The 13,360-nt window shown below is 56.6% G+C and overlaps 1 protein-coding gene across 3 annotated transcripts in view; it reads right to left on the bottom strand.

Annotated features, from left to right (window-relative positions):
- The window catches only part of BAZ2B (bromodomain adjacent to zinc finger domain 2B), a 1,481,286-nt gene that overhangs the window by 1,344,643 nt on the left and 123,283 nt on the right, over positions 1-13,360 (bottom strand). The window lies entirely within an intron of this gene.

Below are 13,360 nucleotides of genomic sequence, written 5' to 3'. Positions count from 1 at the left end.
GTACGGTCCGTATCACTATAGTAGTGGTGCCGTAGGGGTACGCGTGGTACGGACCGTACAAACGCTCTCAGAGTGTGTGTACGGCCCGTATCACTATTGTAGTGGTGCCGTAGGGGTACGCGTGGTACGGCCCGTACACACGCTCTCAGAGCGTGTGTACGGTCCATATCACTATTGTAGTGGTGCCGTAGGGGTACGCGTGGTACGGACCGTACACACGCTCTCGGAGCGTGTGTACGGGCCGTACCACGCGTACCCCTACGGCACCACTACTATAGTGATACGGACCGCACCCACACATACATAGCATGGGTACGGACCGTATCACTATTGGATTGGGGCCGTAGGGGTACGCATGGTACGGACCGTACACACCCTATGAATGCGGGAGTACGGTCCGTATCACACGTACCCCTACGGCACCAGTACATTTGGGATACAAGGCGTACACACGCCACGAATGTTGACTTACGGCCTGGTGCATCATATTACCTTTTAAATTGGTGTGTGTGTAGGCCCAGGACAGCAGTGTACTGCACCAAGGGGGTGGGTGGGTGGTTGTGTGGCTGCATAGGATTCCCAGCAGTGGACAGACATGTGAGGGGTGGGTGCAGAGGACTCCCAGCAGTGGACAGACATATGTGGGTGGGTGCATAGGACTCCCAGCAGTGGACAGAGACATGGGGGTGGGTGCATATCACTCCCAGCAGTGGACAGACATGAGAGGGGTGGGTGTAAATGACTACCAGCAGTGGCCTGCAATATGAGGGGTGGGTGCATATCACTCCCAGCAGTGAACAGACATGTGAGGGGTGGGTGTATATGACTCCCAGCAGTGTACAGACATATGTGTGTGGGTGCAGAGGACTCCCAGCAGTGGACAGAGACATGGGGGTGGGTGCATATCACTACCAGCAGTGGACAGACATGTGAGGGGTGGGTGTATATGACACCCAGCAGTGGCCTGCAATATGAGGGGTGGATGCAGAGGACTCCAGCAGTGGACAGAGACATGGGGGTGGGTGCATATCACTCCCAGCAGTGGACAGACATGTGAGGGGTGGGTGTAAATGACTACCAGCAGTGGCCTGCAATATGAGGGGTGGGTGCATATCACTCCCAGCAGTGGACAGACATGTGAGGGGTGGGTGTATATGACTCCCAGCAGTGGACAGACATATGTGTGTGGGTGCAGAGGACTCCCAGCACTGGACAGAGACATGGGGGTGGGTGCATATCACTACCAGCAGTGGATAGACATGTGAGGGGTGGGTGTATATGACTCCCAGCAGTGGCCTGCAATATGAGGGGTGGGTGCAGAGGACACCCAGCAGTGGACAGAGACATGGGGGTGGGTGCATATCAACACCAGCAGTGGACAGACATGTGAGGGGTGGCTGCAGAGGACTCCCAGCAGTGGACATACATATGTGTGTGGGTGAAGAGGACTCCCAGCAGTGGACAGAGACATGGGGGTGGGTGCATATCACTACCAGCAGTGGACAGAGACATGGGGGTGGGTGCATATCACTCCCAGCAGTGGACAGAAATTGAGGGGTGGGTGTAAATGACTACCAGCAGTGGCCTGCAATATGAGGGGTGGGTGCATATCACTCCCAGCAGTGGACAGACATGTGAGGGGTGGGTGTATATGACTCCCAGCAGTGGACAGACATATGTGTGTGGGTGCAGAGGACTCCCAGCAGTGGACAGAGACATGGGGGTGGGTGCATATAACTACCAGCAGTGGACAGAGACATGGGGGTGGGTGCATATCACTCCCAGCAGCGGACAGACATGTGAGGGATGGGTGCAGAGGACACCCAGCAGTGGACAGACATATATGAGTGGGTGCAGAGGACTCCCAGCAGTGGACAGAGACATGGGGGGGTGTACATCATTATCAGATGACCACAACTCCATGGGTGTATGTACGCATCCCTAACTTTGGACAATGATGATAGTGCCATAACAACACATCACTGACAGCAGTGTCCCACTCCCAGGAGGATGGATGTCTTTCCCCCACTGCATGACACACCACATGTCGGTGTGAAGACAAATAACACATGCATACCCACCCCTGGCGGATGCAGCACAATACACACTGAGATCATGCCACAAGACTGTATAGTCATGTCACTGCCTACTAAACTAAGAGAGCCAAAGGGAACACACACTGTCACGCGCATCCCAGGACTGATAGGAATGTACAGGTGCTGGGCCAGCCACCAAGATGTTGTCTCTCATGGAAGGAATAGGGTGGTGTTAGACGGACCGGGAGGGTCGGCCGAGGACAAGGGGAGAGGTCTCTGGGGAGAGCCGTCTCCAGCGATCGTACAGATGAATAACTTCCCCCCCACAGATATACACCACACAAGGATAGGATTTAACGTTCTTTATAGGTGATGTCTTAAGGTACGATGAAATGGTACAAGGAGGTCTGGACTCAGGGGTCCCCTCGATTCTAGTCTCTTGGTTTGGGAAAAGGGGGTAGCGGGACAGTCTGGTTACCAATCTGGTAGCTGAGATGGTCTGGTGGATAGCTCACAATCCTCGAGCTCGGTGTTCTAGCTTGGACGGGCCGCGGCAGCGCCAGCAGGTCCCGGTGAAGGTGGTCGTTACACGGTCCGCGGCAGCGCCAGCAGGTCCCGATGAAGGTGGTCGTTACAACGGTCCGCGGCAGCGCCAGCAGGTCCCGACGAGGTGGTCGTTACAACGGTCCGCGGCAGCGCCAGCAGGTCCCGACGAGGATGGATGATGCAGAAGGCCGCGGCAGAGCCAGCAGGCAGGACGATGTTTCACAAGGCAGGGCTACGGCAGCGCCAGTAGTCCGTCAGGGCTGAGTTCTTCTCGGTGTCTCTCGACTCCAGGATACAACTGCCTTCCTGCTCTGGAGCTGCCCTAGTTATAGGTCTGGCGCCCTTTGATGTCCGGACCCTCGCACTTGGAGGTCGGGGGGTCCGGGATGAGGGAGTCCAGACACCCAGCAGGGGGTGGAGCCAGCGCCTGGGGGAGCTGGAGGGCGATCGGCACCTGGCGGGGGAGAGCCATCGACACTTCTTCTCCCATTGACCTGCCAAGTGGTCCGTTCACCTCCTGGGTGGATGGTGGTGCCGGGATGTCGGGGCCGGCCAGGCCCAGGGTTAGGGTCGAGCTGAGGCCACGCGGCCTCGTGGCGCAGTGTCCAAGATGGCGGCTGATCCGGCCGGGGGAGCCGGTAGTGGTTCGGCCCCATGATACATGGCTGTCCGGGGGCAGGAGTTCCGTTGGGAGACGGGGTGCGGGTTGCCCTTGTGGGTAACACCTGGGCGTCCGGGGCTTGGGCCCTGTCATGCGGGGAGGGAGCAAGCCCTTCATGTGGCCTGTCCAACATGCGTCCCCCCCAGCTGAAGGCGGGGAGAGTCACCCATCCTCTTGGGGACTCTCCTCGTCGAGGCGGAAAAAGCGTGACAGGCCATCTGCGTTGGCGTGGTCTTGGCCCGGTCGATGTTCCACAGTGAAGTCCATTCCCTGCAGGGAGATGGACCAGCGCAATAGTTTTGGGTTTTCCCCCCGCATCTGCATTAGCCACTGCAGGGGCCGATGATCGGTTTGCACCCGGAAGTGGGTACCGAAGAGATAGGGCCGGAGCTTTTTGAGGGCCCACACTACTGCGAAGGCCTCCCTCTCGATTGTGCTCCAGCGCTGTTCTCGGGCCAAGAGGCGTCTGCTGATGAAGGCCACCGGCTGATCAAGACCCTCGGGGTTCAGCTGGGAAAGAACCGCCCCGATGCCGTGGTCGGAGGCGTCCGTTTGCACAATGAATTCCCGACTGTAATCGGGGGCCTGGAGCACAGGGGCGGTGCACAGGGCGGCTTTCAGCTTCTCGAAGGCCGCTTGACAGTCGGGGATCCAGTTAATCTTCTTCGGGTGGTTTTTGGACGTGAGACCCGTGAGGGGCCCCACAATGCTGCCATAGTCCCTCACGAACCGCCGGTAGTAGCCGGTGAGTCCCAAGAAGGCTCGGACCTCGGTCTGCGTGACTGGGGGTTGCCAGGACTGGATGGCAGCAATTTTGAGTTGCAGAGGGGCCACCAGACCGCTTCCCACCTGGTGTCCGAGGTAGGTCACGGACCCCTGACCAATTTGGCACTTGCCGGCCTTGATCGTGAGGCCGGCCCGCTGGAGGGCTTGCAGGACCTCTCGGAGGTGGTGGAGGTGGTCGGACCAGTGGCGTCTGTATACAGCGATGTCGTCCAGGTAGGCGGCGCTGAACTCTTCGAGCCCCGCCAAGACCTGGTTCACTAGACGCTGAAAAGTAGCTGGGGCATTCTTCATGCCGAAGGGCATGACCTTGAAGTGGTAGTGGCCATCGGGGGTAGAAAAGGCGGACCGTTCTTGGGCCCGGGGTGTGAGACCGATCTGCCAGTAGCCCGCTGTCAGGTCGAAGATGCTGAGGTAGCGGGCAGCCCCCAGGTGGTCGATCAATTCATCCGCTCGGGGGATGGGATGAGCGTCGGTCCTGGTGACAGCGTTCAAGCCCCGATAGTCGACGCAGAATCGGAGTTCAGGAGTGGTGCCGGGGGCAGCGGCTTTGGGGACCAGCACGACCGGGCTGGCCCAGGGGCTGTCCGAGGGCTCGATGACCCCGAGCGTGAGCATCTTGGATACTTCCTCTTGGATGCAGGCCCGCACCCGATCTGGTACGCGGTAGGCCCGGTGTCGGATAGGGGGACTGTCCCCAGTGTCCACGTCGTGCAAGCACCAAGGGGTGATCCCTGGGGTGAGGGAAAACAGAGTAGCAAACTGCAGCAGGAGGTCCCGGCAGCCCTGGCATTGCTCTGGGGTGAGGGTATCGGAGAGCCGGACCCCGTCCACGGAACCGTCTTTCTCCTGAGTCTTCAGGAGATCAGGGAGAGGCTCGGAGTCTTCTTCCGCCCCACTGTCTGTAGCCATCAGGAGGCTGAGTTCCGAGCGCACAAAGTGGGGTTTGAGTCTGTTGGTGTGGAGGACCCGGAGGGGGTTCCGGGGGGACTCCATATCGATGAGATAGGTGACGGGGCTCTTGCGTTCGACCACTTTGAAGGGCCCCGTCCACTTATCTTGCAAGGCACATGGTTCGGTGGGGGACATCACCCACACTTGTTGACCAGGTTCGAATTCGACGGAGGAGGCATTCTGATCGTACCATTTTTTCATGTCCTCCTGACTGGCCTCAAGATTCGCTTTTGCCATTTCCCTGAATCGCCGGGTCTGATTGCGTAGTGCCAGGAGGTACTTGAAGACGTCTGGAGGGGTCTTTAGGGGGGCCATCTCCCAACCTTCTTTGACTAGGCTGAGGGGCCCTCGCACAGGGTGCCCGTACAGGAGTTCGAAAGGGCTAAAACCGAGGGACTTCTGGGGAACTTCTCGATAGGCGAAGAGGAGGCACGGAAGTAGTACATCCCACTGGCGACGGAGGGGCTCTTCCAATCCCCCAATCATTCCCTTGAGTGTGCGGTTGAATCGCTCAACTAGTCCGTTCCCTTGAGGATGATAGGGGGTCGTGAATCGGTAGGTGACCCCGCACTGTTGCCAGAGGGACTTCATATATTTCGAGATAAAGTTTGTGCCTCGGTCGCTGACGACTTCTCGGGGGAAGCCCACCCGGGAGAAGATCCCCATTAGGGCCCGGCCGACCACCGGAGCTGTTACAGTTCGCAGGGGCACAGCCTCGGGGTAGCGGGTGGCGTGGTCCACCAGTACCAGGATGAACCGATGTCCTTGTGCTGTGCGGGGGTCCAGGGGCCCTACAATGTCTATTCCTACCCTCTCGAACGGGGTGGTGACCGAAGGGTTGCAGAGGTGCTTTGAGCTTGCGGCCGCTCTTCCCGCTGGCCTGGCATGTGGGGCAGGACCGGCAGTGGTTGAGGACGTCGTTTCGCATCCTCGGCCAGAAAACGTGGGTCACCAGGCGACTGTAGGTTTTGTCCTGGCCCAGGTGTCCAGCCAGGGGGACATCGTGGGCCAAATTTAGCAGGAAGTCTCTGAAACGGAGGGGCACCACCAGCACTCGACTGGCCCCTAACTCCGCGATTCTTTGTTCACTGTATAACAGGTCGTTATCCCAATAGACCCAATGGGCTCCGGTGGAGTCCCCTGCGCTCTGGGCGATGGCTTGCTGGCGGAGTCCCTCGAGGGAGGGACAGGTCTTTTGCTCCTGGCGGAACTGTTCCTGGGTGGGCCCCCCTTCTTGACGCCACTGAGCCAGGTCGGGAAGGTCTTGGGGCTGGGCGACCCCTTCGGGGGTTGGCTCTGGGGGGTCGGTATAGTCGGTGTCCTCTACTGGAGCGATCGGGGGAGGAGGTGCTGGCCATTCTGGTTCTTCTGGTCGGGGATGGCACGGGCGGCCATGGACCGGGTGGTTACGCACGCCCAGTCCGGGAGGCCCAGCATCCCCAGGTGCTCTCTTCTTTCGACGGCGGCCCACGGGGAACTCTCAAGGTCATTCCCCAGGAGACAGTCCACGGGGGCATCATCCCGGACCGTCCCCTTCAACATGCCGGAGACCCCTCCCCATTCGAAGGGGACGCAGGCCATCCGACATAAACTCTCGGAATTGTCGGCTGAGCGGACGGGGCAGAGAATGTTCGGCAGGATCTGCTCTGGTTTTACCAGGTGACAGCGGACGGCCGTCACACTGGCCCCTGTGTCACGTAGGGCTTCGGCCCGGCGCCCATTAATGTTCACCCACTGGCTATATTTTCTGGTGTTGGCGGGTAGGGGAGCCCGCGGGACCATGTCTTTTCCCCCTAGGCACGCTAGAACCATGGCGGCCGGTTCCCACTCTTGTTGTGCCTGCTCATATTCTTCTTGTTCCTCGGAGATTTGTTCTCCCTCCAGGGCGGCGGCAGCTACCTGGCGGGGTTTTGGCGTTTGGTTCTGAGGGCAGTTCGGGTCATTGGCGTAGTGGCCGACTCGCTGGCATCGGTGACACGTGACGTTGGCTCGGAACCCCGGGCGCATTGGGGGGTTGCCCCGGCCGGCCGGGGGCGGGGTGCTGGCCGCGGGAGTGGCCGGGACGGTGTCTCTCCCTCGCCCCTGGCCTCCTCCTCCTCGGGGACGGTGCTGACCTTGGTTGTTCCGGTTTTGCTCGTGTGGCCCTCTCCGGCCCACTCGGGTGCTTTCCCACCGGTCAGCTTCGGCGGCGAGTTGCCGTGGGTCAGTCAATTTACTGTCGAGGAGGTGCTGCCTGAGCTCGACGAAGCAGTTGTTAGACAGGTGCTCCCACACCATGAGATTAAAGAGTTGCTCGTAGGTCGTTACGTGGCTTCCCTTGATCCAACCCTCGAAGGCTCGGCTGAAATAGTTGACATATTCCACCCAAGTTGTACCCGGGATCCAGGTGCAGTCTCGGAACCTCTGGCGGTACATTTCGGGTGTGAGCCCATATCGGGTGAGGAGGGCAGCCTTCATGTGGTCATAGGATGACATCTGATGGTCTGGGAGCTGCAGTAGGGCATCGCGGCCTTCGCTGACGAACCTCCCCCATAGGCCGGCTCCCCAGTCACTCCGATCGATCCGGTGGGAGGTCATGGCGATCTCGTAGGCTTTGAACCACTGTTGTATGTCGTCCTCTCGGACATACTCTCGGACAACATCCTTGGGGATGTGGACTTTCTTTTCGGTTGCTCCCGGGGTGCGCGGTCGCTCAGGCACCTCCGGTTCTTTATTCTGTTTCCGTAGTTCTATTTCTGCCAGTTTGCGCTCGTGTTCGAATGTTAGTCTTTTTTCTTCGAGCTCTCTCTGCCTCTGTTTTTCTTCCCGTTCTTCTCGGAGCCGCAGATGTTCTAGGTTCAGTTTTTGCTCGGCTAATTTTAGTTCACCGTCCATTTTGAGTCGTGCCATTTCCAACTCATGTAATCTGTTTCTTTCTCTTTCTTGGATCTCTTCCTGCGAGAGGCCCGTTCCTCGCTCCTCGGGAGCCGTGGCGTTCCCCTCCGATGCTGCACCGTTTTGGTCTGGGGATCCGGCGACCCCGGTTTCCGCCCACGACTCAATAGCGTGCTTCAAATCGTCTTTGGTACTCAGGCCGGTGGTAGCAATGCCTAGTTCCATGCAGAATTGTTTCAGTTCACGATGGCTATACTCTTCCAATTTATCCATCTGGAATTTCTCTGTGGATCCGCTCTCTTTGGTTGACATCGTGGTTTTGTCGTGGGGTGAGTTACTCTCTGTACGATTACGCGTTGATTCGGATCCCGCCGCTGGCCACCAATGTTAGACGGACCGGGAGGGTCAGCCGAGGACAAGGGGAGAGGTCTCTGGGGAGAGCCGTCTCCAGCGATCGTACAGATGAATAACTTCCCCCCCACAGATATACACCACACAAGGATAGGATTTAACGTTCTTTATAGGTGATGTCTTAAGGTACGATGAAATGGTACAAGGAGGTCTGGACTCAGGGGTCCCCTCGATTCTAGTCTCTTGGTTTGGGAAAAGGGGGTAGCGGGACAGTCTGGTTACCAATCTGGTAGCTGAGATGGTCTGGTGGATAGCTCACAATCCTCGAGCTCGGTGTTCTAGCCTGGACGGGCCGCGGCAGCGCCAGCAGGTCCCGGTGAAGGTGGTCGTTACACGGTCCGCGGCAGCGCCAGCAGGTCCCGATGAAGGTGGTCGTTACAACGGTCCGCGGCAGCGCCAGCAGGTCCCGACGAGGTGGTCGTTACAACGGTCCGCGGCAGCGCCAGCAGGTCCCGACGAGGATGGATGATGCAGAAGGCCGCGGCAGCGCCAGCAGGCAGGACGATGTTTCACAAGGCAGGGCTACGGCAGCGCCGGTAGTCCGTCAGGGCTGAGTTCTTCTCGGTGTCTCTCGACTCCAGGATACAACTGCCTTCATGCTCTGGAGCTGCCCTAGTTATAGGTCTGGCGCCCTTTGATGTCCGGACCCTCGCACTTGGAGGTCGGGGGGTCCGGGATGAGGGAGTCCAGACACCCAGCAGGGGGTGGAGCCAGCGCCTGGGGGAGCTGGAGGGCGATCGGCACCTGGCGGGGGAGAGCCATCGACACTTCTTCTCCCATTGACCTGCCAAGTGGTCCGTTCACCTCCTGGGTGGATGGTGGTGCCGGGATGTCGGGGCCGGCCAGGCCCAGGGTTAGGGTCGAGCTGAGGCCACGCGGCCTCGTGGCGCAGTGTCCAAGATGGCGGCTGATCCGGCCGGGGGAGCCGGTAGTGGTTCGGCCCCATGATACATGGCTGTCCGGGGGCAGGAGTTCCGTTGGGAGACGGGGTGCGGGTTGCCCTTGTGGGTAACACCTGGGAGTCCGGGGCTTGGGCCCTGTCATGCGGGGAGGGAGCAAGCCCTTCATGTGGCCTGTCCAACAGGTGGAGTTCCCACAGATACAATGGCCACAATTGTGAGTCAGGTGCCCAAATACCCTGCAGAACAAGCACCATATGTGTGCTAGGCCGGGAGTACACACATGCATAGTGCTGAAAAGGGAGAATTTCTCCATGAAGGCATTTCAACATATTCAATACACAAGTACAGTGACTAGCAAGGATGGCACAGACGATGCAGCCGGAGACATAGCTGAGCAGGCATGGCCATAGTTGAAGGGATCCGTCAACAACAAAGGAAATGTAGACACAGGTCAGCACAACAATTGTGCAACTCTTTGCAGGGAAGATGTCAGGTGCCACAGAGAAAGGAACACTCCTTGGGACAATGTCTCAAAACCAAAATAACACACACTACCAATGATTCTTTGCAGAGACATTGTGATGGCACGCAGATACCATGGTCTACCTCATGACCATCAGACGAGAACATTTCTCAGAACCATAACACATTACCACAACCAACTCATGGAGCCTCAGCACCAACATCAATACCTGAAATGCAATAGTGTTCAAAGTAAAAAGAAAATGCTTTATTCAGCATAAAAAACAAATTATGAAATCACACTATATACAAAGGCCAATGGCCAGTCCATAATAGAAGTCCTTGGGGGGACACATGAGCACGCGTCTCCCCTAGCTTGCCTGCATAGTGAAACCCTCAGGTTCGTCGACCAGGGGGGGGGCATCATGTGGGGGAAGGACCAGGCACCGCAGGGACAGGAAGGGGAAGGGTAGGTGTGGTGGGTGCAGGGGTGGACGTCTCCACCACAGGGGGTGGGGCAGCGCCAAAGGTGGAGGTGAGCTCGGCGCTGGAAACTGCTGCCAGGGCGTCCAGAGTAAGCCCTGCACCGGAAGAAACCCCAGGGCCAATGGAGGGGGGCATGGCCGAGGGATGGGGTGCAGCGCTCTTGGGGGAGGGGGTGGACATGGGGGGGGACTCAACTACCCTGCCCGGGGACTTCCTCGCCCGCTTGCGGGGTGGTGTCACAGTGGGGGTGAGGGCCAGCTCACCCATGTCGACCTCTTTGGGTGACTGTTTGGCAGGGGAGCCAAGGGGAGTGCTTTTGGAGGGACTGGGTTGTGAGGCCTGCAGACTCAGACTGTGGCTGCGTGTATGTCTTTTTGCCCCAGACCCAGTGGGTGTGCCTACATCCCCCTGAGTGTGCGTGCCAGGAGGTGTGCGCTTGCCCTTACTTGGTGGTGTGCTGCCTGTGTCTGGTGGGGTGCGTGCTTGGGAATGTCTGGGTGTGCATGAGACAGGTATGGGAGAGGGAAGTGTGGATGGGGCTGGGGTAGGGGGGGACGAAGCACTGCAGGAGAGTCACTGCTGCCGTCAGGGAAGAGTCCATGGAATGCAGAAACCTGCGTTGTTCAGACATCGTTGCTGACATGCCCTCCATGAACGACACCATCTGTGTCAGCAGTGTGGTGTGGCTATGGAGGACAGTCAGCACCGATGCCTGCCCAATGTGCAACTGCCGCAGTATGTCCACAGACTCTGCACTGAGGGCAGCAGGGGTGACAGGGGCAGGGGGTGCGGTGCCTGTCCCGAAGGAGACATGGTGGGACTCTGCACGAACAGAAGGGACCGGAGCAACTGGGAGGGCGGTGATGAGAATGGAGGAGGCGGGGACAGATGTTGGGCTGCTGCCAGGTGTTGTAGCAGCCTCCGCCCCCTCGATGAGGTCAGCCTCGGACCGTCTGCGTCGTAGTTGGGCTCGCCACCAGACAGGTCCTCAGACTGACTCCCCTCGCCCTCTGTGCCACTGGCTCCCGCAGACTCGCCAGCACTGGTGGCACTGGTGCTGGGTCCCTCCTCCACGTTCGTGCAGGTGTCTCCCTTGGTTTCCAATGATGATGCTGTGGGCAAGGTGAAGATACAGAAAAACATCAGTCACCTGTATACATCTGACACATGAGTACAAAACCAATAGGTCACAGTGCATATCAGGCAATGCATCATGAGTAACAGCTAGATTACTCCGCACATATGTAAGTCCTGTACTCACCAGTTGGTAGACCCACCATGCCACTTGGACACAAGGAAAAATAGGACACACCAGCCCAAAACTTGAATGAGAAATACACTGAGAAGCTAGTGTCTGGGAACAGGTGAGCGAGCACAGCAATACAATGAAGTCATGCCACCTCTTGTTTACCCTGAAAGAAACAGTAGTGGTGCACCCAAGGCAAACTAACACACCTCAATACTAAAGGTGTCCCCACACTCAGAGACCTGTAAGTACTTTGGAACACAAAACGAAAAAATGTTGGTCCCTTGGGAATCACAATACTTTACACAATCAACATGTTCACAATGTGGGAATGTGCCATTTTGTGAACAGAACACACATGTGCCTTCATAAAAGATGGCTCCCAAGGAGGTGCACACAAAACTACATTTACCCAGTCATTGAAGAAGCTGGCAGCCTTCTTTAAAGAAGCCACTGTTAGAAAGAAATGGTGTTGCAGAAAGTACATATACATGGGCCCACGGAGGTCTTGATGACTTGACACTCGTAAGTTGGTATCACCAACAACCAAGGACTTACCCAAATTCCACAACACTGTGGGAACATGTATATGTATAATCTGAAAAACAGTCTCATTAGAACAGTGCCTTCTTTTAAAATGTGCCAGTGTGTTCCCTGAAAGTGTAAAGGTGGTTTGTTGTGCACTTCCTTGGGAGACATCTGTCATGCAGGCACATTATTGTTCTTAACAACAAAACATCAAACTAAAGCATTTAAAACATGAATACCTGTTGACAAGTGTTGTGAGTGCCAAGGTACAATACTTTTTGACTAACAACTTGAATTATGTCAGTTGTCACATGGCCATCTGTTACCTGATGACACAGTTGGTAATACATCTGGCCCCACTGCCTGTCACGTGGAGTGGCACACATGTCCAAACCCAGGACAATGCATAAGCTAATGGGCCTGCAATTGTGTTGTAAAAAGGCATACCTGCAATGAGGAGACATCCTCATGGCAAGCCAGAATGTCCACACAGATGTCAGCACACAAAGACCAAACTACGTAGCATCTGGACTACACACTGGTGCCAAAAATGTATGAGCAGGAATCATGTATTTAAACAATTGACACATGCTGCAAAGCACAAACATTAAACCCTGTACAACATCACTGGGTAACTGCACGTTGAGTCTCTGTCCAGCCAATTATCACACACAGGTCAGACCTGGCAAGGAGACATAAGGTTTGGCCATGTAGGCCTCGCCCGCACAAATCCCCCATACCTGAGACAATGTGATTGAGACAGATCAAGAAGTGACACCTCTTAATCAGGGTTATTAAAATGTACTGCAAGAATTCCCAAATGTACTCCACATCACCTCGTTTGACTGGCAACACATATTTGTGACAAACAACCATCAACAGATAGTTGTGAATAGACACACAGGCACTGCCCAGTGTGAGTATGCACAAGCCAATTGGGGTCTCCCTGTCCAGTGGACACATGTAGCACACTTTGGATAAATACAAATGAGGCCAGGGAACAATGCCACAGAGGCAAACATATGCTGAACACACTGAGAATGGGCACAGTGTTGGATGACACACATGATTACGAGGCAAGGGTGTCTCAGGGGACCGTAGTGGGCACACTGCTCCTTGTTCCTGGAATGATCTGACTGTAACATGAGCAACCGTCCTGGCACTATGCATATCTCCCACTCATGCCCATCATGTCTGAGGCCACAACATTGGTCATGCATGCCGCAAGGGTGTTCATTTGAAACCTCACACTCCCATGTTGAGACTCATCATCAGTGCCAACAAAAATGGACCCCAACAGAGTGAACAGGACAGGGCACAGGCAAGGCAACAACACATGTCACAGACCACCCTCCCACATGATGCAGAAAGCAATGTGCACTTGGATCAACTGGCAGGCTAGAAGACCATGTGCAATTGTGATTACACACAGACCAGGGGACACATGTCAAGCAGGGGATGGGATGATTAA

Source organism: Triturus cristatus, chromosome 3_1, assembly GCF_964204655.1.
Source record: "Triturus cristatus chromosome 3_1, aTriCri1.1, whole genome shotgun sequence".
In the NCBI taxonomy this organism is placed as follows: domain Eukaryota; kingdom Metazoa; phylum Chordata; class Amphibia; order Caudata; family Salamandridae; genus Triturus; species Triturus cristatus.
This window is presented reverse-complemented; position numbering and strand designations above follow the sequence as displayed.